The following is a 27,913-nucleotide window of genomic DNA, read 5'->3' on the forward strand; positions in this document are numbered from 1 at the left end:
TGATAGGAGAAGCCTTTCCTCCAGCATCCCTGCCTTCTGGACGGTCCGATGGGGAGTTCACTGTAAACCGCTCCACACTTAGGGGCATTCGTTATGGGTGCAAAGTCTTCCTTCTTTCAAGCTGAAAATCTGTCTCACTGTCCGTCTGCATCTGAGTTGGCCTCCTTGGGGCCATCTCAGTTGAGCTTCCCTTTTCCGCTGCAGGATTTTCACTTACTCAAGTTCCCCGCTGTGCCCTCTTCCTCCGGGGAGGGGCCCACCCCCCTTCAGCGGCCCTTGTAGGGCCTCCGGGCATACTGTGGCTCTCACCTTCAGGGTCGGTGGTCTGCAGGCCACCAGAAGTTGTTTGACCTTGACAGAGCACTTGCTTAAAATCATATTCCTATTTTTAATAATAAAAGTAATTTCCATTCATTGGGGAAGATTTAGAAAATGCAGAAAAGCAGAAAGAAAATAAAACTGTATGATCCCTTCCTCCATGATAGCCACAGCTGAATGTTTAAAAATCAAGATCATGCTATATAAGCTACATTTTATTTAATATGTGTACTGATCCTTACCCAGTGTTGACTGATATAGATGCAGCAAACCTTTTTTTTTTTTCTGTTTGGTATTTGCTTTTTATTTGATTTGGATTTTTTAAAAAACATATGGAAATAGTTAATGCTTATGTGGTTAAGTCCATCAGTCCTTTTATTTTATGATTCCTTTGCTTTAGGTTCTGTAAGGTCTTCCCCACCCTTAGGTCAGATAAATATTCACCTATATTCTCTTCTGTTTGTTTGGTTTTGGTTTCAGCTTTTCCATACAGCTCGAATCCAGTCGAAACTATTCTTTGGTTTATGGTGTGAGATGAGACTTTGATTTTCTTTCTTTCCAAATTGCTGACCCTTTCTTTCAGTTCAGTTTCTTTCCTCACTAACTGTATTTTAAATTCAAATTTAATTTATTGCTTGCATGTGCATCACAATCATGTTTGGACAAAAGGTCCAAAATGGCAAATAGTAAAAATCTCCATCCTCCCTTATCCCTTTGTCTCCCAGCCCCCAGGAACCTGTGTTACTAGGTTTGGGGTACCCTCCTCTCTCCCTTCCAACTGACCTTGAATGTTAGCTTTGTTGTAGTCTATAAACATCTCTTTTAGGTTCCAGATTTTTTTTCATTAATCTTATCTATTTTTCCTCTAGCACCACATTTTTTATTATAACTTTATAATATATATTTAACACCTGTCAATGCAAACTCTTTTGCAAAATGTCCTTCGGTATGCTTTCCTATTTATTCATTCATTTATGTGACATTTAAAATAATTTTGTTAGTTCTCTCCAAATATCATTAGGATTTTGTATGGAATTACATTACATTTATAAAATGATGTATGTATTGATTTTCTTATCCAGAAAAAATGGTCTGTGCCTTATTTTTTCATGTCTTCTTTTCTATCATCTCTTCTTTTATATCACCCAGTAAAGTTTCATCGTTTTCTTTGTGGAAGTTGTACATGTTTCTTGTTAAGTTTGTTCCTGGTATTTTGTGTTTTTTGTTTCTATTGGCCATAGGATCTGTTTTTAAATTTTACTTTTTAACTGGTTATTGTTAGACTATAAGAAAGTTACTGATTTTTCAGAGAACTTTTTATTGTGAATTATATATACACAAGAGCATGTAAGACATATATGAACAGTTTAAAAAATATCAAACAGGTATATGCCCATTTGGCTTAAGAAATAGCATGTCACCAGCCCCTTAGAAATTGCTTTTATACCCTTCTTTAAGTGGATTTTCCTTCCTTCTCATCCCTAGAGGAAACACCTGAAATTTTGGTATAATCATTAACTTGCTGCTCTTTTTAGCTTTACTACATAGGTTTATATGTTTAAACAATACATTGTTTGATTTTACATGCCTTTGAACTTGTATAAATGGAATCATACCGTATTCCATTTTTTGATAGGTACATTTTTGTGAGTTCTTCAGATTCATCTTAGTTGTTGTATGTAGCTGCGGCTCATTCGTTTTCTACTGCTGTGTGTAAATATACCCACTGTGCTGGTTTGAATCTGTGGTGGACCCCAGAAAAGCCATGTCCTTTCATCCTCATTCAATATTGCTGGGTGGGAGCATTTGGATTGTTCCCATGGAGATGTGACCCACCCAATTGTGGGTGGTAACTTTTGATTAGATGAGTTCCATGGAGGTGTGTCTCCACCCACTGAAGGTGGAGTTGCTTGCTGGAATCCTTTAAAAGAGGAAACATTTTGGAGAGAGTCCCTCTTTGTAGAGCCACGTGAAAGCAAGTAGACGCCGCCATGTTCACCATGTGCCCTTCCAGCTGAGAGAGAAACATTGAACGTTGTTGGCCTTCTTGAACCAAGGTTATCTTTCCCTGGATGCCTTAAATTGGACATTTCTATAGACTTGTTTTAATTGGGATATTTTCTCAGCCTTAGAACTGTAAACTAGCAACTTATTAAATTCCCCTTCTTAAAAGCCATTTCGTTTCTGGTATATTGCATTCAGGCAGCCAGCAAATTAGAACAACCAATTTATTTATTCTCCTTGTTGGACGGACATTTGGGTTGTTCCCACTTTTTTTTACTATTGCAAATGTCCTCTCTGTGTGTAGGCTTCTCTAGGATGTGTACCTAGGATTGGAGTCAAGAGGTCATAGGCTCTGTGCTAATTTCCCTCATCTTGGTAATGCTGGGTGGCTCTCCGAACCCCGAAGCCACGTGTGTCCCCCAAGCAGTGGGTCAGGGTGTATCCTCCCTGCTTCGTTTCGAACAGTCTCTTGGGTGTGAGGTGGTATCTTGTGCCTTGAATTGGGGTTTCTCTGATGACTGTTGCAGTTGAGCACGTTTGTAGACTATTTGTGTTTCCTCATTTACATGCTCATTTACATCTTCTTTGCCCATTTTCTGTTACATTATTATTGAGTCATAGGAAATCTTCATATATTCATATTCTGGTACTAATCATTTGTGTATTATGTGTCGCAGATACTTCTTTCACTTTGTGGTTTGCCTTTTCATGATCTTAGTAGTGATAAACAGAACAGCCAGGCACTTCAGTGAGCTTATCATTAACTCAAGTACAATATTTGCTTAAGGTTCATTTCTTTTCTGTTGTGGTAGAATGTGCACACAATGAAATGCACATATCTTGGGCGTTCTGTCTGGTCATCTCAGATACAGGCATATCTCTTTTTATATTGTGCTTCGCAGATGTTCCAGTTTTTACAAATTGAAAGTTCGTGGCAACCCTGCCTCGAGCAAGTCTGTTGGGGCCATTTTTCCAACAGCATGTGCTCACTTCATGTCTCTGTGCCACATTTTAATTACAGTATGTACGTTGTTTCTTAGACAAAATGCTATTGCATTCTTAACAGGCTAAAGTACAGTGTTAACGTAACTTTTATAAGCACTGGGAAACCAAAAGTGTTGCGTGGCTTGCTTTATTGCCACAGTGTTGAGCCAAACCTGCAGTATCTCCTAAGTATGCCTGTAAATGCACACAGCTATGCACCCCAAGCCCCTGTCAAGTCAGAAACCATAATGATCACCCCAGAAATTCCTGCAGGCACCATCCCAGCCAAACCCTGCCCCACTCCCCCAGAATCAGCCACTGCTTTGATTTTTTTCCACCATAGATTAATTTTGCTTGTACTGGGATTTCATATAAATGGAATCACCTCGTATGTACTCTATTGTGAAAGGCTCCTTTCACTCTCACTTGGCATACTGTTTTTGAGATTCATCACTGTTGTTTGTGTCACTACTTGCTTCCTTTTTAATTGCTGAGTAGTATTCCATTGTTTGAGTGTGTATAATTTTTTTATGCATTTGCCTGTTGATGGATCCCTTGACTGTTTCTCAGTTGGGGCTATTATGAATGGAACAATAAGTTTTTCTCTCTTTTCTTTTTTTGAATACATGGTCTGGGAATCCAACCCGGGTCTCCCGCATGGAAGGCGAGCATTCTACCACTAAACCACCCATGCAGCCTCTCTTTTTTCTTTATTACATGGCTATAAGTCTTTTTGTTGACATGTTTTCTCTTACATATCTATTTCATTTCTCTTTTATATATTATTTCTCAGGATATGTTTTATTTCTTTCACAGGTGGAATTGCTGGATCATAGGCTAAGTATATTTTTTAAATTGAAGTACGACATACAGAAAAGTGCACAAATCATAAGTGTACTGATATAAAGTGAACATGCTCGTGTTAGCCAACACCCAGATCAAGAAGTGAGACCTTAGCTCAAGCTGGGCTATTCAGACTTTTCCTTCTGGGATTTGACACTTGAGCCAAGTGAAGCAAGTAGATAAAGAATATTGGAGCCACTTATTCCAGCAGTGGCAGTTGATGAGACGTAAGGATGAGACTTTTGCAACCACCAGGCTTCTTGTCTTTTTTTGCATATCCCTCTAGTAAATTCCTTTCTGCTTAGGTAGCCAGGCGTGGTTTCTGTTGCTTGCAGCCAAAGAACTCTATGGACACAGTGCTGCCACCTACTAGAACCAAGTTTTTTTGACGTGTACCCCTCATATTGCCAAAGCTCAGGGTAGATGCTACCTTTAAAAAAATCCCTGAGTTTTTAGACCCATTTGGACATTTGCATTCCTGGGCTGACAAGATGAACTCTCAAATAGGTAGTCACTTTGGACCTAACTTTAAGTTTATGGCAAAACCACTTCAAACATTTGGGCTTAGTGAGCCCCGCCCCCTCCCCCCAACTTTAAATTTAGTTTCCAGTTTTGAAACAATTTTCTTTCAACCCCCAGGGGAAAGTTAATGGAGAACACAGGCTTAATTTAGAAGGTGAAATGGGGGAGTGGATGTTATTTTTTGGACTTAATTTTTGGAAATCAGGCTCACTTCTCTTGTTTCTTAATGTAGAGTGTAGAGTGTAGAGGAATTAGGTGAGGGGATGTTTGGTGCCGTGATCAGAAAACAAAGGCTAGATCCAAAGTTCTTTTACACCATCCCATAGGGACCGTTTGCTTAAGAAGGCTCAACAGCTAAATTGTTCTGCTTTAAGTGGGGCCTCATTTAAAAGTAAAAAGGGAAATGAATTCTCTTCTGGCTTCTTTTTTAATGTCATCGAATCACATGGATTAATGACAGGAAATGACCCAATTTCAGTTGGCCTCTGAATTGTCACAGCACTTGTCCTTGTTAATGTCAGGGTCTTGGGAAGTATTTGATCAAGGGGAAGATGCCATGGGTGAAGTTCACCAGGAAAAGGTCACAGATGAATGTGAAATCATGTCTAATCCCAAATAGTAAAAGTCAGTCCCTGCTGTGTCTCCAAGCAGCCCCCAGATTGCCCATATTTTCTCAGTTTTCTTCCCTCCCCTCTACCCCTGGCTTTCTTTGAGAGCTGTTTCCTGTAGTGATCTGCCTTTCTCTATCTGACATTTTTAATCCTGCTGGGATTTGCAGATTTGGCCTCATTTGCAGAAGCCAGTTCATGGCATCTAATGACCCTGGATTAGACCCAAAGACCTCCTCCACTCTGGACTTGAGGGGACCTTACATTTTGACTTGAGCTAAGCAGAAACAAGATATGGCCTCCCTTTCTCATGAGTACCAATGAATAGAGACCTGCTTTGGGTATCTTGCTTGGCTAGATCTACAGGTGGTTAGGGACACACGCGGTGGGTCTGCCCGAGTCAGTTGTTTGTTGGGTGTCATATATGGGCACCTCATAGAAAAAGACTTCGGTTGGTGTGGTTTATTATGGAGATTTCCTGACAAAGGTACATGAAGTGTCTTGTTTTATCATTATCAGTTTATTGCAGTTTTCAAACACGTGGAAATGAAGTGCCTCCAAGAATTCCACACAAAGGTAGCTTGTGCATTGGGGCAGCCCCAGACTCCCCACAGACCCATCCTCCGACCTGAAGTTGTCATGTAAACTAGGACAACCCTTCGGGGGTCCCCTTGGTAGGCTGGTTTGGGATGGATTTAGCAAAGGGGGGTCTTGGGTGGGAGCAAGAAAGAGCTGTATGAAATCTAAATTGTCTTAGCAGAATTGAAAATATCCATCCAGGTCATCCTTTGATGTCAGGGTAGAAAGGACAGGTCAAGGGGGGGGCAGCCAGGACTCAACTCATTTCGTGCAGACCTGATGTCCAGAACGTTGGCTCACTTGACAGCTTGGTTCCGAGTTAAAGCCTACCCGTCGCCAGCCTTGCCTGTGTGCCAGGACCCCTTTAACCCCTGGGGAACCACCTGCAGACAGTTTCCCTGGATTCCCACCTGTTGATGTTGCCTAACCTTTGGAGGTGCATCATACTTCCTATCCCCCCACTTAAACCTGCACCCCAGCACATCCCCTTGCTTCCCCAGCCCTCCCATGAGTTCATCAGCTTCCAGTTCCTCCCAACCTGCCTCAACCTGCTGTCCACCCCCGCCCCTGCGATGCGTGTTCTGATTCTCACACTGGTACTCGAAGAGTTCATGCTCTACATTAGTAAGCAGAGCTCACATTGAGAATGACTGGTAGTGAGGCAGTGACTCCTGGGGGGCCGACCTTTAACTCCTAACTGAGCTACCACCAAGAAAATAACTAAAAAATATATATCAAAAGGAAATTTGGGTGGCTTAGCGGCAGAATTCTCACCTGCCATGCCAGAGACCTGGGTTCAATTCCCAGAGCCTGCCCAATGCCAAAAAAAAATAAAAAGGGAATTTAGAGGATATGCTACACGATCTTTCTAAAAAAACTTCTAGAAAACCAAAGTTTGTCAAAGAAGAAATCACAAGAGCAATTGGAAAATATTTTGGGATGAATGAACGTGAAAACAGCATACAAAATTTATGGGATGTAGGGCAGGCCAGGGTGACTCCACAGGCAGAGTTCTTGCCCGCCGTGCCTGGGACCCAGGGTCGGTTCCTGGTTCCTGCCCATGCAAAAAAAAGAAACAAACTTATGGGATGTAGCTGAATTAGTACTTAGGAGGAAATTTATAGCTGTAAATGCCTATAGTAAAAAAGGAGATTTTGAATCAGTAAACTTTTAGCTTAAGAAACTAGGAAAAAAAGGGCAAAAGTGACCCAAAGCAAGCAGAAGGAAGGAAATAGTAGAGAAGAGTAGACATCAGTGAAATGGAGAATAGAAAAAGGCCACATATTAAATTATCCCATTTATGTGAAATGCCCAGACTGTGAAAATCTGTGGAGACCCTAAGTAAGTTAGTGATTAGTAGCTGTCAGGAGCTGGGATAGGGAGGAATGCAGAGTGAATGCTGGTGGGACAAGGTTTCTTTTGGGGTGATAAAAATGTTCTGGAATTACCTGGTGGTGACAGTTGCACAACTCTGTGAATATACCAAAAAACCATTGAACTATAAACTTTAAAAGGGTAAATTTCATGGTCTGTGAATTATGTCTCAGCGAAGGAGTTAATAGAAACTTTTAAAAACAGAGTTAATTAGGCATAGGGTAGGAGAAGCATTTCCCAGGCAGAAATCCCAAGATGCCTGCAGGCCCCAAGGGGAAGGAGTGTGGTGAGTTAATACAGAAGGTCCAGCATGGGCCGAGGTGAAGATTTCATCTTGATCATTAGAGCAGGAGGAAGGTACTGGGGGATTTCAACATGGGGATCCACCATGTTCCCATGTCTTCTGAGGTCCCAGAAGAAGGGGCATCAGGTGTGATGCCAAGTCACCTGATTTGGAAGAGCGCGCTCTGACCGTGGGGAGAGGTGTAGACTGGAGTGGGTGAAGTGTGGGTATGGGAAGGTGCCAGCAGTAGTCAAGGTGAGAGGAGCCTACGTTTCAGGGAGGTTACATGTTCAAGGTCACCTGGCCAGATGGAGCCAGACCTGGGTCCCTCTGACACCGGCATCTCTGCTCTCCACTGGTCTCTGATTTAAATGCGCCCAGTTGTTCAAACCCCGGGGTCTTCTTAGTTATCTCAGAGTGGTGTGAGGTGTTCTCACTCCACAGGAGGGTGGCAGGGAAATGGACATCACTAATCAGGTCCTTGCAGCTGACCAGGACTGGGTGCAAACAGGAGAGATGAATGCCAAGACACAGGAGCATCTCACAGCAATTGGGGAAGATGTGAATGCCTGGAACCCTGGAAGGGCTGAATTGAGCGAGTGTACAGAGGAGCCCGGGCAGCCCTCCTTCTGTGGTGGTTCTGCTTCTGTCTCCATTGGTGCCACCTTCTTTCTCTTACTGCAGACTGCCTTTAGTTTCCGTGGCATTTCTGCATGGGGGAAAATAGCCCGTCCAGCAGTCCCAAGTTTGCATCTTACTGTTCAAGAGAGCAGTTGACTTGAGTCTCCGTCTCTGCCCTGAATCTGGATTCTCTGGGCTTCACCTTGATATGCCTGCCTGGGCTGGGTGCGCCTGGGGTTGCGGGGGCTGGTCACAGTGTAAACTCAGAGCTTCTGGACTCCACCCCTGAGGGCAACTGGGCAGCTGCGGTGAGACCCTATCCTCCCCTTCGGACAGCTCACTGCCTGGATTCGTTCTGTCCCTAGGCAAAACCTACAACAGACCTTATTTTGTCATTTGAGCTGGTTTGCTAACCCAGTCCTATTTCTGTCCCCTCTCCCCTTTTATGTCATTTTCTGCCCTTAACTGGGCAGAGAGCATTCCAGAGTTTAGAATTTGTCTTAGAACTTGAGTGAATTCTGTCAGTTCCCCCAGAAAAGAAGGGCCCAGCCCATGCCCTCCTGAAAAACATGTTGAAAAGGAAGCGCCGTCATTGCCACTGTCTGGTTTTCCCCTGCTGTTTGAAATGCAGTGGCGCTGATTCAGCTGCCTGGAAACCCTGGTAATTGCAAGATAAATAGCCCTGTGATTGGGGACAGAGGGGACAGAGCACATCTTTGAAGTCCAGCGGGAGGCCCATGTCTGGGTCAGCTGTCCAGGTACCAGACACAACCCTGCTGTTCCCAGCCTCCCTTAAGTGGTCAGCAGGTGATGGAGGCTGGGCCGCCCTTCCTTTCTGGAGGGGATTCTGTGGTCAGGGGACCGCTGGGAGCTGCCGGGAGCCCCAGGCCCTTCGCACAGGAGGTGGCCATTTCCAGTCCTGGAGGCGTGTGACACATCTTGGCTGGGGCCTTTTCTCTTGCTGGGATGAGCATGGGATTGAAGCCCTTCAGGCAGACACTGCTCACAGACATCAGAGGGGAAAAGGACACTGCATACAGATGTGCTCCTGAAGGCTCGCTTCTCTTTGCATCCCTGCAGCATTTATAGGGAGCCCATGCAGTTTGGCGTCTTATTATTTATGGCTGCGTGCTGGCTGCCGTGGATGTTGTTTCGGATACTTAATAATGACGCCAGGGCTTGCACAAAACTGGTGCTTTCCTGTTTACTAGCCATGGACCTCCCCATTTAATTTCTATTACAGCCAAGTGTAGTAAGTAGAGTGGATTGTATTATGTACATTTAACAGCTGATAAAACCTCAGGTGCCCTGGGGAGGGTGTATAATTTTTTCCCCCTCACACTCATATAGCTGGTAAGAGTTGGGACTAAAAGCCAGGCTTCTGATCTCTAATCCCATACTCCATCAGAGAGTATATCTTATTCTTTCTTTCTTTTCCAGTTTATCATCTAGCCATTTATTTCTCCATCTTGTTCTATAAAGGAATTAAGGATGCCTAGAAGAATATATATTTCTCTACATATTTTATGTAAATATAAGCATAGAAATGCGGAAATGAAAGAAGATACTATGCACCAGACTCTATGTAGGTATAAAATATATTATATATGCATGTGCATATATATTTATATATGTGTATATGTAAATATATGTATGTGATTAAATAGAAACCCATAAAAGTAAGATCATGAAAAGTACAGATTAACTATGAACTCAAAACCAGAGGAAGGATGTGTCTAGAAGAGAACTGTGGAAAGGTGGCAGAGTAGGAAGCCCCAGGGGTCAGTCCCTTCATCCAAACAAAACCGGCAGGAACTGTCTGAATTAACCATTTTGAAACTGTAGAGTCTGGTGGAACTCTGTGTGACCTCCAGTGAAGTGCTGGAGGAAGAGGCTGGTCACCTGCAGTAAATATTAGTGAATGTCATGCTGCATGCAGCAGCTCCCAGCCCCCATCCTCTAAGTGCACATCAGGCAGGGGGTGGGACTGCAGTCGGGTCTCCTGGTGCAGCTCACAGGAGCCAGGGTGGGCTGTAGGGACCTAGTCCTCCAAAATTGGGGGTGTGTGGTCTGATCACAGCTGTGGGGTCAGCTGGAGGAAAATCGCTGCTCCAAACCCCACAGGCAAAGCAGCAGAGACTCTTAAAGAGGCTGTACCTATTTTTTTTTCTTTCTTTCTCTTCTCTCTTTCTAGTCCCTTTTTCGGAGGAAAAACTAGTTTGGAAAAGACACAAAATGATGGCTCCAGCACTCAATGACAACAAAGTTACAAAACCTAGCAATCCTAGAGGAGTGGGAGAACTAGCTTCTTAGAGTTATAACAACATAATTCTCAATGTCCAGTTCTCAACAGAAAATAATAAAACAGAAGATGGTGGGGGTGAGACATCATGGGGCCTCCAACCCCCACAGAATTTTTGAATAACCAGTAAGAACTAGAGAAACATCTTTCTCAAGACTCCAGAAAATACTTAAAGGACTGCAGCCATAGGGCAAGTGCCAAATCAAGGAAAAGGCCCCGTAAAAGTAGTAGGATCTCGTTGTGCTCTGGCCGGCACGTCCCTCAGCCCTCACTGGCATGGTGCAGAGCAGCCTGTGCTCCCAGTTTTGGTTCTGGTCTCGGTTCTGGGGGGAACAAGTGACCTTCATGCTTGTAGAACTGGCCCAGTCTGTCTGTGGTGGCCTGAAGGACTCGCTGTCCCAGAACTTGCCCTGCATGTAAAAGGAGGCACACAGAGCTCTCTACAGGATGCTGTGGGAGAGCAGTCGCGCTTTGCTGCCTGCAGCAAGGGCTTGCTGGCTATAGGACGTCCAGTGCAGAGCCTGGGGTCATGAGGAAACTTTCCTAGGGAAGAGGGACATTTGTATTGTGCAAATGGGGGAATTTCTAGGGCAACACATGCATGTCCAAGAGAAGATGCATGCACAGAAAGGACCAGGGAGGCCCCTATGCTTTGGTCTGGAGCTATTCTCTAAACTCTTTCTATGGGTAAGCTCTACCGGAGAGCACTCACACAGGTCAATCTGCAAAGGCTGGGAAAGGGATTTTCTTTTCTCCTTTTCTTTTTAGTTAGCTCCTGACACTCAAGGAAAGTTCTATAACACTGGCTGGACATAAATTTAAGGAAGAGATGCCTTAGAAACTAAATTCCAGCAATGACACATTAAAATATCAAAATGCCCAGGTTTCAGCAAAAGATTACAGAAATTACAAAGAAACAGGAAGTGATAGCCCAGGCAAAGGAGAACATGAAAGCATTAGAAAACATCAATGGGAACAATCACACCTGGGACATTCCAGACAAAAACTTTTTTAAAAAATGGTCCTAAATATGGTCAAGGAATTAAAGGAAACCATGGACAGAGAACTAAAGGAGAATGATAGATGAACCCAAACAGAATATGAATAGAGAGATGGAAATTCTGAAAAGGAACCAAACAAAGCTGAAAAGCACAGTGACAGAAATTTTAAATTCCCTAGAGGGATTCAACAGCAGATTAGAGCTGGCAGTAGAAAGAATTAGTGACCTTGAATATAAAGCCGTTGAATTCATTCATTCTGAGGAGAAGAAAGGAAAAGGATTGAAGAAAAGTGAACAGAGGAACCTGTGTGGGACACCATCAAGCATACAGATATACACACTGTGGGAATCCCAGAAAGAGAAGGAAGAGAGAAAGGGGCAGAGGAAATATTTAAGGAAACAGTGGCTGGAAACTTCTAAAATTTAATGAAAGACATGAATATACACCACCAAGATGCTCAATGAGCTGTAAAGAGGATAAACCCAAATAGATCCACACTACACTATGTTATAAACAAACTCAAATGCAAAGATAAAAAGAGAATTCTGAAAGTCACAGGAGAAAAGCAATGTATCATTGCAATGAAACCTCAATAATATTAAGTGCTAGTTTCTCATCGGAAAACATGGAAGCAAGAAGTCAGTGGGAAGACATATTTAAAGCCCTGAAAGCAAAAATTGCCAACCAATAAATTTATGTCTAGCAAAACTGCCTTTCAAAAATGGAGAGGAAAAAAAGATGAAGGAGAAGGGGGTGCAAGGGTAGTTCAGTGGTAGAATTCTCACCTGCCATGCGGGAGACCCAGATTTGATTCCTGGTCCATGCACTTCCCAAAAAATAAACAAGCAAAACAAACGGTGCTGCAACAATGGTGCTGCAACAATGGAATATTCACATGGAAAAAAAATAGTGAAATGTGACCCCATCATACAGCATACAAAAAAAAAAAAAGAAAGAAAATGAAGGAGAGATTAAGACATTTCCAGATAAACAAGACTGAGGAACTTTGTCATCACTAGACTAGCCCTACAAGAAATGCTCAAGTGAGTTCTGCAGATTGAAAGGAAAGAGCACCAGACAATTGACTGAAGCCACTTGAAGAAATAAAGATCTCTGAAAAAGAGAGTGATATGGTAAACATAAATACCAGTACTGCTGCATTTTTCTTTTTAACTATACTTTTTACTTCCTAGAGGATCTAAAAGGCAAATGCATAAAATGTAATGAGAAATCAGTGGTTTTGGATTCATAATATATAAACATGTCATTCGTAACAAGAACTACGTAAAGGTGGGGGAACAGAGGAGTATAGGAACATGGTGTATGTATACTATTGAAGTTAAGTTTATATCAAAGCAAACGAGATTGTTCTGAATTTAGAATGTTAAGTTTAAGCCCCATGGTAACCACGAATAAAATATCAGAGGATATGGAAACTCAAAGAGACAAAAATGAGAGTACAGGTAGCCAGGGGTGGGGGGCAGAGACATGGGGAGTAAACGCAGAATTAGTGTAGGGTTTCTGTTTGAGGTGAAGGGTAAGTTCTAGTAATGGATGATGGCGAGGCTGCTGCAACATTGTGGTGAGATCAGTCCACTGAATGGGATGCTTTGGGATGGGATGACTTATGTTGTTATATATGTTTCCACAATTAAAAAGAGAGAAAGAAAAACTAAAGGAAAAATGATAATGTAACACATGATACTAGATGGGCTATAAAAAGAGGAGGAGAAAAGTCTCAAAAGGATCTTTTTGAGCCATAAGAAAAAATTGGAATATAGACTGTAAGTTTATATCAATGTTAAATTTCTTGATAACTGCATTTAAGGTGATTATATGAGTAAGTATCCTTGAACATAGGGAACTTACATGGAAGTACTATGTATGCAAACTGCTTTCAAATGTTCAGAAGTCTGGTAAATATATGTATATATAAATAGACAGATAGATGGGTGGATAGATAGAATGATACGGCAAGGTAGCAAAATGTTAAAATTGATGTATCTGGTTGTCTGGGAGACATGGGAGTATGTTGGAGTTCTTTCTGTGGGGTTTGCATTATTTTTTTGCCCATAAGTATGAAATTATTTAAAATTAAAAGTTTTAAGAAATTACAGAACACACAAAGAGACAGGCACTTACGGCCCTTCCATAGAAAAAGTAATTTGCCAGAAATCATCACTGAGGAAAGATATACACTGGACTGTTCATGAAAGACTTTAAATCAACTGTGTTAAGTATGTTCAATGAACTGAAAGAATCCGTATACAGAGAAATGAAGGAAATTAAGAATAATTATCTGAACAAAATAAAGAAGTAGAAATTATAAAAAATAACAAACAAAATTTTGGAGGTGTAAAGTACAATAATTGAAATGAAAAGCTCAGTAAACGGATTCAAACAGCAGATATGAACAGGCAGAAGAAAGGATCAACAACCTTGAAGGCAAGACAATTGGCATCATCCAATGTGAAGAGCAGAAAGAAAAAATAATGAAAAAAAAAAAAATGAACAGAGCCTGAGGGACCTGGGACATCAAAAGTGCCAACATACACAGCCTCTGGTCCTGCCAGGGGAAGGGTGGAGTGGCCCGACTGCACCTGGCGAAGGAGACTGCTTGGTCCATTGCTTCTCCTGAACTCGTAGAGCACACTCGGGACGATGACCAGCTGGCTCCCAGCATGGGTGTATGGGGGTTACTTTTTGCAAACTCAGAGTAAACCTACCATCCCATCCTCCTGTGTGATAGCAGCGGCACCATGTCCCAGCACTTAACAGTTTTCGCTGCAGAATCTTTTCTTCAAAGGAACTCTCCCCTGGAAGCCCGGTGTGTGATGCAGACAAAGCCAAACTGTCCGCACTGGCTTGGAACATAGCCCTTTAGAACCCTTTCCTTCCAGTTCAGCCAGGGCACCCTTAGGGCACCCTGGAACCAGGTTGAGGACCTTTGGGCAGTTAGTCCATCCCTCTCGGCAGCAGCTGCTCTGATGACAGGTTGCCGGATGTGGTGTTCTTCTTACCTCCAGAACATCTTTTTCTGTCACCAGCCCATGTGTGCTATGAAAAGGTCAACAAGGAGAGCCTGTCGCCTTTCTCACTGTAGGCAAATGTCGAGGTGGAAGCACTCCCCAGCTCAGGGGGCCATTCCAGCAGCCTTGTCCTCCTCAAGGGACATCCGGGATGCCATTCCATTCACAGATGGTCAAATCACCCGTGCCTCAGCTTACCTTTTTCCTGAGGAGTCACACCCGAATTGAGCCCCAGCCTGGGCAGCTGAGGCTTCCAAAAGTTACGGCACTTCAGAGAGCCAGAAGCACTGCCTGTGAAGCATGCTCCAGGTCCTTTTCCAGACAGTGTGTTCTTTCTAACAAAAATCCTTGAAATTGGTAGGAGTTGGGCAGACTCGAAAAACAACACTGAAAAAGAATGCAGGCCTTCCCAAAGGGGGGCCTCCCTCTAAGAGGAAATGTCCTGGTCCGCTCAGGTTTAGAAGGCCCCGTCGTCAGGGGAGCCGAGGCCCCGGCAGATGGGCCCTGGGTGGCTCTGGGCAGGCTCAGTCCAGCGGGCAGATTCCAGGCCTTGGTTTGGCTTCCACTGGGCCTCCCCGTCGCTGCCCGTTATTGACTTACATCTGAGTGATTCACACCCTCCTCTAGAGCACCTCGGGTCACCCCTGACAACGTGGGGGCAGGAGGCCAGGGCGCGGCGGGCCTTGTCCGGCAGGCAGAAGACCCCGGTTCCTGGTAGGTATTTTTGGTCTGCTGGCCCCAGGGATCAGGAAGATGCCTTTCGCATTTCCTGGATCCAGGGGCTCAGATCACACAGGGGTTTTCCCAGAACTTTGCTCACTCCCAGGGGAAGGGCATGTGCCTGTGTGCGAGAGCATTTGGTTAATCGTTGACTGAAGACCTGCTTTTCTGGGTGGCCCCAGGTCCTTGGCCGCAGGAGGTGGAGAGGGCCAGGCGCCTCCCCTGGGCGCCTCCTCACATAGTCTGCAGGCTCTTTCTGCAGCATCCTTCTAGAAATCCCAGGGAACAGGGGTTGGTTGGGGGCATTTTGGTGGAAAGCTGAGCAGCAGGGCCCTACAGAGAACGGGACCACGTTAACACGACTGAGAAAATTGGGACCTTCTGTCCCGATAAACGCTTCTATTGCATGTCAAGCAGTTTGGAGGCCTTGGGGGTGGGGGTGGGGGTGCTGCAGGATCTGTGCCCCCTAGGTGCTCGTATTTGGGGGGCAGTGAGGACAGAATGGTGGCAAGTCAGCAGCCGAGACAGGGCCGAAAACCCAGGGGCTACAATGGAGGCACTGTGGGGGAGGGGCTGTATGGCTCTTGCTGTAATTCATGTTGGTGGCATCATATGTGTCCTTTTAGGGATGGAAGGGTGGGTTTGGATTGACTTGTGGAGGACCATGAATCTTGGAGTGTGGACTCTGAACTTAATTCCAGAGACAGTGGGAGCCTTGGAAGGTGCTTGAGGAAGGGGGTGGTTCATGACTGTGCTTGAAGAGACTCATATGCTCTTGGATACGCAGACTGCAGGCACGATGGCCAGACAGGGGCCTAAGTGTAGACAGTGTAAGAGCCCAAAGTAGTGTTTCAGTGGAGGACCAGCAGCCCAGCTACCCACCCTGTGTGGCTCAGCTGGGCAGCCTGGAAACGTTGGAGAGGGAAAGTTCTGAGGTGGATGAGCCATATCTTCGTCTCTCTGTGGGGAGGCAACTGGTGCCAAGGTGGGTTCCAGGCCAGAGGTTGTGTGCAGAAACCTGGAAGGGAGGTGCCTGCCTCTCCCGGCTGGGCCTGGGGGAGGTGGCAGGAGGTGGCCGATTGTGGAATGTTCTGGGGGAAATGGTGGAAGCGGGTGGGGTCAGCTGAAGGAAGCTCCTCTCTGAGCCAGATTACCGTGTTCCTGCAGGAGGGGGAAGCACGCAGTTTCCTGCCCCAGGTCACCTTGGCTGACAGCCCCAGGCCAAGATTTCATTCATCAGCCGAGCCTGCAGTCATCTGGGTCACAGATTTTTATTTAATCTCCCATTTCTTTTTCTAGTGCAGTGAAGGTCACCAGAAATTCAGAGATCTGCTTGGTTTAAAAAAGTGGGTTTTTTTTTTCCCCTTGAGTGCCTGCTGCGTGCCAGATGCTGTGTTTGGAATTCTCATTCTATGATTTTGTCCAGATCACTCTGGACAAAACCTGTTGAGAAGGTATTATCACCACCCTTGTAAAAGGAGGAGACAAGGTGAGGGGAAGTTTATTCTCAGATTACGCAGTCGGTGAACTGCCGAGTCTTTCTGAATCCGAACTCAGACACTTGTGTTTTTCGGTAGTAGGGAGACTGTGAACAAGATATTCAATTGGAAGAAATTGCTGTCTTACTGCTCTGACCGGGGCTGGGGAGGTTCCCTGTGGCATGCAGGGGTGGGGGGCGCGCCTGTCACGTGAACACTGTGGGAAGGATGATCTGGGTTATGGTATAGGTGAGGCGTGACATAGGTGCTAGCTGCTGCTGCTGCTGCTGCTATTAGTACAGAAAACTAGAGTTTGCACAATCTTGGAACATAATTTGGCAGGAAGATCAGCAGGGGAGATATCACCTAGGGTCAGGGAGAAGCACTGTTTTGCTATTAAAATTTCCATTTATGATAGGGTAGAATGTGATGATTTAACTTCAGAGACACTGTCGTTGGGCCTGGCTGTTTCTGGCCACCTCCCAGCTCCTGGCATAGGGTGCATGCGTATGTGTAGGAGTCCGCTGGTCTGGGTTCCCTTTCCTCTGTCATGGCTGTACTTGGGTGAAAGCTCAAGAATCGAGGTACGTTTCCTGTCTTCAGGCTCCTGGGCAAACTCTTATCTCCATTGCCCAAAGTCAATGCTAAGGAGCTGTGTCCTAACTCCGTTGCCTGGGATGATCTCTAACCTGCCCAGGCCATTTTCTGTCCTGTGTAACTAGCCATTCTCGGGGTTACTCTCCAGCTGGAAAACTTCCCAGAGGAGAGATCACCACGGAGGCCTCTTTCTTTCTGGCATTTCTGCGGGGGCAGTTTTCTTCCTGGATTGCCTCTGCCATTCTCCTGCCTGCCCTGCTTTTGCCTTCAAGCCCTCCATCAGACTCTTCTCCTCCTTGAAGCCCTCTGGGGTTGCTGCACAGGGAAATCTTAACCACACCTTCTTTTTGCTCCTTTCTCCTGTTGTTCTTTGTTCAGCCCCTGCGATTAGTAAATTAACTGTCTGGTTTGTTCAGGATTCACTGGGCACATCTTCAACCAGCACTGGGTGTTCCAACCAATCGGAGGTGGCCTTTCTTCTCGTGGAGCTTAGAGATGTGCAAGTTAACACAAGAAACAAGTGCACAGATACGAACTGTGATACATGCAATGGAGAAAACCATTCGGGTGCTGGTGTTTGTTAACCTTTCAGTCTTCTGCCTTAGGCTGTGTCCCCAGGGAGGGCCTGGGTGGTGGTGGGGACTGGGCTCAGACCTCACTTAGCAAACGGGGGTGACGAGAGCAGCATGAAGTGCCGTGAGGACAGCTGGAAGTCTGGAGAGCATTATACAAGAGTAATATTATATTGTTAATATTCAAGATTCTTTCCCGTTAATAAAACTTGGGATGGTAATCCTTTTTTTTTTCTCTCTGTAGAGGAAAATTTTAAATTGAAAAAAGTTTTCTATTGCATTTGGTAGCATTTGAACTTTTTAAAAAAAAAAAATAATAATGTTTTCCGCACTTAGAATCCTCTTCATTGGCTCTAACTTTGTCTGACTTATCTGACAGGATAAAAGGAAAAAAGATTGTGGGTGGGGGGAGTGATGGGATGGGAAAAGGCTCCAAAACACAGGTGGTGCTGTTTACCAAAAGTACTGTGAAGTATCTAGAAGTCGGGTCGCCCCGGTGGTGAAGAGTTTGAGCTTGGAGTTCAAATCCTGGGGGTTGTCACTTACGATGGTGGACTCGGGGTGAGTCATTCAGCTCTCCTGTCAAATGGGATGTGAAACCCTGCGTTAGGGTTGCCGTGAAAAAGAAAAGAGATGATGTGTATGAAACACTTGGTACTGAATCTGGTGGATAGTAAGCGCTCAGTAAATAGTGGTTTTTCTAATTGATTATTAAAAGACATACCTTTCATTCCTCCTACATATTTTATGTTTCCCTCACGCCCCCTGGTCTTTGGTACTGCAGAGCCAGTAGAATTGCATATATCCTTACAGTGCAAAGTTGGGGCCTCTGCACTTACGGGGAGCACCCACTGCTCGGCCTCAGAGCCTCTTCACCTGGGCCCCTCGCCTCCCCTGGGTCACTCCCTGCACTGGTGTTTCTCCAAGCCGGTTTGAAGAGTGTAGACACCCAGCCACTCCCCGTTCTCTGCTCTGAGGATCAGCCTTGAAAAAAATTCAAAAAAAAATTTTTTTTTTTTTTTTGCATTGAATTACTGCTGGCCAAGGTGAGGAGAAGCCAGAGATGTGGAAAAGCGGCCAGGTGAACAGAGCCCCTGCAGCAGTAGGTCTAGACTGACCGGCTCCGGGCACCTCTGGGGACGGACCTTGGCGTTGGTTCCTGCTGTGGCCTGGCCAACAGAGCCCCTCACCCCCACCTCCCCGGAAGTCCACGTGCTCTTCACCCTTATGTTGGTTCTTCTTCCCAGAATAAAAGCCTTTTGCTCTCCAGGCGTCTGCCCTGTCCAGAAATGACTCCCACCCCAGGCATTTCCCAGAGTCCGGAGGAAAAAGCCTGGAAACTGCCCACATCAGCTCTGAGCTGCTTGGAGACAGAGCCCTGCCGGCCACAGGTCCTTGTGCAGCAGTCAGACAAGTAGCCAGACTGGCTACAGCCAGAGGGTGGACTCTGAAAGACCACTGCTCCCTCCTGCCTGGGATGCGGCAGTGTAGTGGATAAGGCCGCGGAGGGCTGGGGAGGTACAGTATTCTCTTATGGCTGGCCTCCTACGTCTTCGTGAGAGTAAAATGGGTTAATACGTGCAAAACACTTAGAACTCATACCTTCTGCGTTCAAGAAGGCATGTCAGCTGGCGTCATCCTTGCTGGTGCTGGCCCTTTCCCCAGTGCATCCCACCCACCCCTTACCCACCTCCACCTGTCTCCCCACTGCTTCAGTGCACTCAGGTTAGCTCTGGGGCTTGCATGTGCATTTTGGAAGAGAATGATCCACAAACCCGAAGGAACGAGTTATGAGTTCAGTTCAGCGCGGCAGGGTTTACTGATACCTCCTACCCGTGACCTACCCTGCCAGGTTCTGGGAATGGCCAGGCTAAGCTACTAATAGTGGTGTTGGCTGACCTGCCCAAAGTGAGCAGTTTTGCAGGCCCTGGGCTGGGGTGTTCCCTGCCCCATCTAGTTCGGGGTTACTCCCCCTTGGCGGGATACTGCTTTATTGGGAGGGTGTCATGGGATGTCCAGCAGCACCCTTGGCCTCTATCCACCAGATGCCAATAGCATCCACCCTCCCACCCATATTGTTTCCAGGTATTGCCATATGTCCCGGGGTGGGGGCAAAATCATCCGATTGAGAATCATTCATCCAATTTAATCTTCCCCTCAGCCCCAGAAAGCAGCTACTCATTGTATGTCATTCTGCTAAGCCTTAGCTATTCATTTTATAGACGTGGCAACAAAGGCTTAGAGAAATGAAAGAAGTTGCCCAAGGTCACTTAGCTAATATTTCATGGAGCCGGAATGCAGAGGTAGAATGCAGGCCCACGCTGCCTGACCCAAAAGCGCTGCCTGACCCAAAGCCCGTACTCAGCACCGCCCCCCTCCCCCGCTTTGTTATTTGCAGAAGAGAACCCCCCAGCCCCTTGGCTGGGCCCCTGGAGCAGGGGGTGGGTTGGGGCCTGCGTGGTCCGTCTGGGCATCCATTGCCTGAGTCACCTGGAGCTCATAAAAACAGAAGCTGCTGCCCGTTTTCTGACTTGGTTCGAGTCGGAAGAGCTGAGTGTGTTTCTGTGGAGGCCATCCCCACAGGCGACAGGGAAGTCCCCCTGCTTCCCCCTCCCGCAGGCGGCCCTGGGTCTGTAGTATGGTCTGCAAATAACCTGTGGGCAGAAGGAGCAGGTGTGGTGTGTTTTTCTGCAAATTGTTCGTATTCTCCCACTGAGCTTGTGCAACGGATTTACCAGTTGAATGCCCAAAATAACCATTTGTAGTTTACTTTGTTTTTTGTTTACAATAATTTGTTATGAAAAATTTCAAACATACGGCAGAGTTAAAAGAATTTTACAGTCACACCCACCCCTTAGATTCTGTCATTAACATTTTATTGCTCTTGCTTTATCACGCACAGAGTTTTGCTCTTCCAGAAGCCAGGTCAGCATTCTCCGGCTGCTGTTAGCACACTGGTTCTCAGTGAAGAGAACAACTTAATGACTTACTGGTGATGAGCCGGAGATGGTCTTCACTGACCACACCAGTAGGGGAGGAAGAGGTCCTGGGAGGCCCTAATCACCAGGTTAAAGCAAAACAGGTTAAAACAAGCCCCTGCGGGTAGTTGGAAATAGTTAAAAAGGTCCTTCCGTATTTAATCCATGCCATCTTTAAAGTACAGAATTAATATAAATGTAATCATTTCACACAATGAAAGTCATGTAGGTTTGGCAAAAAAAGAGTCACATTTGACAGTCTATGAAATTCCAGTTTGGGGGGCCTCTGTTTTCCTTTGATGGGGCTTTCCTTTGTCTCAGAAACAAGGAAAGCCCCTGGCAGACATTTGCTGCCACTCTTACCCCTTCCTCATCTGACTCCTGCTCCCTCTGGCCCAGATTCCTTGGGGGGGGTGAGGTTGGGGCTGGGGGCATCAATCATACTCTCTCCCCCTCCCCTTTCCTGAGTGGGCCTCAGCCCCTGCTCGCCTCTCTGAGGGCTGGGGGCCGGGAGGGATGTCCCCCAGCAGGCACCTTCCCCATTGCACATGTGGTTCCAAGCAATAGGCACTTTTAATATAAAAGTTGATTTTTTAAATTATGAACATTTTTAGGATTAAAAAAGTTTTGTCTAAAAGTAATACTGGTACGGTGCTCTTAATGAGCTACAGACCTTATCCAGATTTCACCAGTTCTTCCACTAGCGTCCCTTTTCTCCCCCAGCATCCAGCCTAGGATATGACATTGCATTTACTTGTTCTATCTGCTTAGTCTCCTCCAGTCTGTTTTGAGGTCAGTTATCCCTCAACTTGAGTTTTTCTGACGTTCTCTCAATGATTAGATTGCCATTTTGCATTTCTTGGCAAAACCCCTGCAGAAGTGGTGTCATATCTGTCCCGGTGCATCGTGTCGGAGGCACGTGACATCAAGGTTTGTGACTGCCAGGCTTATCCACCATAAAGTTACTGGTTTTTACTTTATAATTAATAAATATCTTGGGGCAGATGCTTTGAGATTATGCAGCTAACTGTGTCTCTGCAAACTCTTGCCCACTCAATTTATCATCCGTTGGTGAATCTTGCCAGCAGCGCTCATTACTGCTGTGCTCTAATAGTGATCTTCCTGATTCCTTCGTTCCTTCTACACTTGTTAACTGGAATTCTTCTGCAAGACAGAGGTATCCTCACTCCCCTATTTGTTTATTTCCTCAGTTATTTGTTTATCAGGACTTGTGGGTGTTTATTTTATGGGTTATAATCTATTACAATTGTTATTTATTTTGTGGCTCAAATTATTCCAGCTTTGCCCATTGAGAGCTCACTGGGAAAGTTTTTATTGTGAGAATTTCCCACCATATGGAAAGCTGAAAAAAATCGTATAAAAAGCACCTGTAGACCCTCCACCTAATTCAGTCATTCTTAGCATTTGACCCTATTTGTGTTCTTTCTCTCTCCTCTTTCCCTTCCCCCACTCCTACGGTGTTTTCACAAATGCACCATCTGTTGTTGTTGTTTTTTTTAAATCAAGGTTAATTTGCAGTTAATCTGTCCCCAGATCATCAGGGGTTGACAGTAAAATGTGAGTGGCCAGCATTTCCCCCCCTGGAGAGTGTGTACCAGGCGGCCTTATTCAGACTCCAGCTTCATTCATTACTGTGCTATGTGATTTTTTTAAAAAATTATTTAGCTATACTCCACCTACCAGGCACACAATTCTTGCATTTAAAGTGTACAATCAAATGGTTTTTAGTGTGTTTGCAGATATGGGCAGCCATCAACACAGCCGATTTTAGAATATTCCTGTTGCCACAAAGAGAAACCCTATATCCTTAGCCTATTACCCACCCAACCCCAGCCTTAAGCTGCTACAAATCACGTTTTGTCTGTGTAGATTTGCCTCTTCTGGACATTTCATATAAATTGACTCATGTAATATGTAGTCTTTGTAAGTGACTTCTTGGACCTAGCATAATGTTTCAAAGCTCATCCATGTGGTAGCAGGGTCAGAACTTCATTCTCTACTATTTCTATTGTATGACCGGATTCATCAGTTCATCAGTGGGTGGACATTTGGGTTGTTTCCGCCTTTCCGATATTGTGAGTAGTGCTGCTGTGAACATTTGTATGCAATTTTTTGTTTGAACACCTGTTTTCCATTCTTTGGGGTATATACCTAGCAGTAGAATTGTTGGGTCATGTCGTAATTCTGTTTAACTTTTTGAGGAACTGCCAAACTGTTTTTTACAGCAGCTGCACCATTTTACATTCCCACCAGCAGTATAGGAAGGTGGCAGTTTCTACGCATCCTCAACAGCACTTGTTATTTTCCCTTTTCTAGTAGTCCTCCTAGAGGGTGGAAAGTGATACCTCGTTTTGGGTTTTTTTGATTTATATTTCCCTGATGACTAATGTTGTTCAGCATCTTTTCACGTGCTTATTGGCCATTTGTGTATCCTGAAAAAACATCTTTTCAGATCTTTTGCCCATTCTTGAATTGGGTTATTTGTCTTTTTGTTGTTGAATTGTGAGAATGCTTCATATTTTTCGGATAATGGCCCTCATCAGACACATGAGTTGCAAATATCTTCTCCCATTTTATGGGCTGTCTTTTCACTTTATTGATAATGTCCTTTGATACACAAAAATCTTTAATTTTGATGGAGTCTTATTTACCTATTTTGTTTGTGCTTTTGGTGTTATATCTAAGAACCTGTTGTTTAATCTAAGGTCACAAAGATTTACATCTGTGTTTTCTTCTAAGTGGTTAATAGTGTCTTCTAAGAATTTAAGAGTTTAAGTTTTAGCTCTTAAATTTAAGTCTTTGGATCCATTTTGAGTTCTTTTTTGGGGTGGCATGGGCAGGCACCGGGAATCGAACCTGGGTCTCCGGCATGGCAGGTGAGAACTCTGCCTGCTGGGCCACCATGACCCACCCCATTTTGAGTTCATTTTTATAAATGGCGCGAGTTTGGGGTCCAACTCCATTCTGTTGTATGTGGCTCTCCGGTTGTCCCAGCACCATTTATTGAAAAGGCTGTCATTTCCCCATTGAATGGTCCTGGCACCCCTGTTGAAAATCAGTTAACCATAGGCCCATGGGTTTATTTCTGGTCCCTCAGTTCTGTTCCAGTCCCACATGCTCTCAGCCCCATCTGGGCACGAGGCCTGTGGCTCACAGGTAAACACGTTGGACCTGTTCTCAGGGAGCATTTGGTCAAGTAGGAGAGGTCCAGCCCATTCACAGACCACCACAAAGTGAGAAGTACCCAGAAAGGGTCAGCATCACGTGTGAGTGAAGATGCCGAGCAGGCTGGGGCAGTGGGTGTGGGGTGGGGAGGGGCAGGATGGCTGGGGGGGTGGAAAGGCATGGATTGCACTTGAAGCTAAGTTGTCCTGTTTGTCTGGAGACACGGTAGGCAAGGTGGGTGGCCACAGACTCCCAGGTGGGGACGTTGGCCTGAATTTGGATGTGCTGAGCAGAACCAGGTCTGTGGAGGGCCCACCTGCAGAGGGGTAGCTGGGTCTGGGGATGAGGTGGGGGTGGGGAGACTGGCAGCAGGCACCCATTTAGGGTCACCCAGTGACTGAGGTCTGGATGAGCACTAGAGGGCCGTGGAATGGCAGGGAGCAGGGGCTGTCTTTGAAAATGCCCTGGGTCTTTTTGGAGCCCCATCCCTGGTGCTTCTCTGCTCTGTGGGTGCAGAGTGGGATGAGGGCAGCACCTGAGGCGGGTCATGGAGGTCCCGCTGCTCGTCTCGCCTCCCCCTCTGATCCCAGCACTGCCTGTGCAGAGCTCAGGGCTGGTACCCCTCAGAAACACGCCAGCAGGCGTCTTCTGCCACTCCTGCAGGTTGTTCCAGCCCAGCACCAAGCCCTTCCCAGGACTCCTGTTCCAGCCAGTTCCTGCGTGAGTCTCAGTTTCTGTGACCTGACACACTCCCAGGTGCATGGCACATGGGGTATTCAGAGCATACCCTCAGTATCTGTCAGCCCAAATAGAAAGCATCTGGCTCAGCCCAGCTCCGGTAGGACAGACAGGTGCCAGCTGCCAGCTGCATGGCCTCGACTGAGTGATTGTCAGTGGCGGCACCTCTTTTTCTTTGGAAAGGGGGTAATGGTTGTGTCAACCCCTTGGGCTTGTGACAAATTTGTCAGCCTGTGGCAAGTACCCAGCACACCACAAAGCCCTTCCCAATTTGGTAGGTCCGGGTCAGGCTAGCGTGTGCAGGTGTGTTTTTTAATCTGTGGGCTCCTCCTGAAAGTATGGAAAATGACTGGCAAAAATGCCAGTGGTTCTGATGGGCCTCTGCTTATTCTACTTTCTCCCTGTCCATTGTCTCTGTACCAAGTCACTTTCTGTGGTCCCCCCTGTCCCGTGGCCATTTGCTATGGGCATCTCCGCCTGTTGGGGGTCTTAGCCTCTGCCAGGGAAGCAGGGAGTGTGCAGATAAGGGGACAGCTGGCACCCAGACAGCACAGTCCTTAACCTTGGAGTTGGAACAGAGAAAGATCTGTTTGTGTTTCCATGCATGGGAGAGGATAACCAGCCCGCAGATAGCAAGCCAGGCTGGCTGGGGTTTGCCTTGGCTGCTGGCTTTGAGCAAACCGTCAGGGCCAAGGCCCCTGCCCCCGGCTCTGGTGAGGCGGGTAGAAGGATGGAGAAGTGCCTGGCTGGGCTGCTCGGAGGTGCTGGGGAGGCAGCAGCGGTGTGGGGACCGGGAGGCCAGCTCTAAAGTAAACCTGGCTCAGAAGATTGTCACTCTACCAAGCAGGTGAGAAGGGTCTGGCCGATTTCCTTCCACAGGCCTTGCTCTGTTTCATGGGCGGTTTCTCCTAGACTCCTTCAAAAAGCGACTCCCAGGCATTTGCCAAAATCAGATTTTCTTTGCAAAACATCCTGTTTGCCTGGGACTTTGCACAGACACACAAATCATATGAATGGATGTAGGCTTCTATTTCTATATTAAAAGACAAATAGTGGGCGGGCCATGGTGGCTCAGCAGGCAGAGTTCTCGCCTGTCATGCTGGAGACCCAGGTTCATTTCCCTGTGCCTGCCCATACAGAAAAAAAAACACAAATAGCATTACTCCTGTCTCCACCACCCACCCCAAACCAGGTGCTGGGCGTCCCCAGGAGGATTTTATTCTAATAACCTTTGAGCTGAGTTCTCAGTTATCATGCTGTCTTCTAGTGCATGGCGATTTAACCTTTTCTCTGTGTATATTTGTGTAGCACACTATAGCCCCTTTTTTTGACAGTCCAGTGAAGCCTTTGGAACCTTTCTCAAAATAATGGTTTTAAATGCATAAACAGAATCACAGAGGAAACCAATTATACTGACTTATAATTTCTAGAATATTGAAAAGACCAAATGTGATATAGTAATATATGCTTCCTTAATGAAGCATTAAGTAACACGGTCTTGCAATAGGTCTAATAACTGCCATAATTTTAAAGTAGCAATGAACACAAGTATTTTTGAGAAATCTGCCCCCCTTTTACTGTGATATGGAAAATAGCTGTGATTACTGTAGGCAAGGAAGTCATTGGCACTGTACAACTGTGGTGTGTTGTCTACATTCATAATTAAAAGAAATAGATGATTTCAGAAAATAGACAGTTTTTTCCCATCAAAGTTCACGGATGCCCTCTTAAGAACTCCCCAGATGAAAACAGAGCTAGTTGCTTTCTAAGATGGCTAACAGTGGAACAAACAGACATAGCAGGGAGGGAAGCATTTTGGATGGATGCTGATTATACGTGGACCAAAGGGGCTCCTTTCCCCATAGGCACTATTAACAACCCGAGGTCTTTGCGGGATGAATCTGTGGTGAGGGGTGGAGATGTCATTACACCCTCTTACCCAAAGTCAGAAACCAATTGGATATAGGAGTTCATTGGTCTGATTCCCTCCAAAGGAGATCGCAGCCGGGTCCAATCTGTTTTGACCTGGCACTGTTCACCGTGGCTAGAATAGGCGAAGGGGCTAGAGCGGATGCAGAATCATTCCCACCCCCTTCAAGAACACCCACACTTCTACACCTCCCACCTCCCCCTTCAACTCTTCCCCAACTCATTCTTCAGTTCCAAAGACTATTTACATAATCAGAAATCCCAGAGATGTTATTACTTCTGGTTATTATTTCTGGAGAGCAATGAAGAGTGTCATAAATCCAGCATCATTTGCACAACACTTGCCGTGGCTCTTTCATGGGAATGTGGCATGTGGATCAGGGTTTGACAATGTTCGTGGCTGGCCGACGATGAAAGGAGAAGAGAATTTCCGAGAGTGGCATGTGGGGACTTGCATCGGGACATCAGATCCCATGTGGATCAGGGTAGAGGTGACCAGCCAGTTCGTGGGCAAGACGTTAAGCTCAGAAGAACTGAACCGAGTGCTGAGGAGTGCACCCTTCCAGGCTGTGAAGGATGCTAAGACAAGCAATTTATCTCCATTACCAGATTACATGACAGATCACAGCAAAGGACAATTGATAAGAGAAGGGATCACTGGGGACTGAGACAATCACTTCGCAGTGGCACAGAGTGAAACCTTTGATGAAAGATACCAGGAGAAGATGGCAGGGCTTCCCACAAGAGCTTTTACCATGGGAATAATGTCCAACTGTTTCCGCATCTGACATGAATACTGACTTCTTTTACGTCCTCATGCACTGCCTTGTCCTATGAAGCATAACCTTTGTCACTGCATCTGGATGCTGTAACCCTGTATAATGCAATAATACAGTTGACCATTGAAAATACCCGGGTGCTTCATTAGTTTCATGACATGCCAGCTCCAAAAACTTATGTAATAATTCAAACCTAATGAAAAATAAAGAAAATATTTTAAAACACACATAAATTTTACCCAGTTTAAAAAAAAAACGAAAGGAAATACTTTGCAATATTTGTGAAGTTTTAAAGTAAGAAAGGACACATAACTTATACACCAGTACCATGCTCTCTGTAACCATCACCAATCCCATTTCTTTCTGTCTTTTCCCATGTTTAACAATTATTCTGTATTTATTGTGTCTATTTCTGGAGTAGATGAAATGGTGGTACCTTGTCCAGGTATAAAAACCAATATACCTATA

General features: G+C 45.5%; 1 protein-coding gene and 1 pseudogene across 7 annotated transcripts in view; both read left to right on the forward strand.

Annotated features, from left to right (window-relative positions):
- Window positions 1–27,913, forward strand: part of RPH3AL (rabphilin 3A like (without C2 domains)) — a 144,448-nt gene that overhangs the window by 15,054 nt on the left and 101,481 nt on the right. Inside the window, exon 1 of one of the 7 annotated variants that reach the window (XM_077165456.1) lies at window positions 13,467–15,182. The exons of 5 other annotated variants lie outside the window; for them this stretch is intronic. The gene's annotated coding sequence lies outside the window, so the exon portion shown is untranslated. Of the gene's footprint in view, window positions 1–13,466; window positions 15,183–24,956; window positions 25,585–27,913 lie in introns of those variants that run through there. One more of the 7 variants, XM_077165457.1, reaches the window with a different exon arrangement.
- On the forward strand, window positions 26,461–27,667 carry LOC143686037 (sulfotransferase 2A1 pseudogene; annotated as a pseudogene).

Source organism: Tamandua tetradactyla, chromosome 6 (assembly GCF_023851605.1).
Source record: "Tamandua tetradactyla isolate mTamTet1 chromosome 6, mTamTet1.pri, whole genome shotgun sequence".
Taxonomy (NCBI): domain Eukaryota; kingdom Metazoa; phylum Chordata; class Mammalia; order Pilosa; family Myrmecophagidae; genus Tamandua; species Tamandua tetradactyla.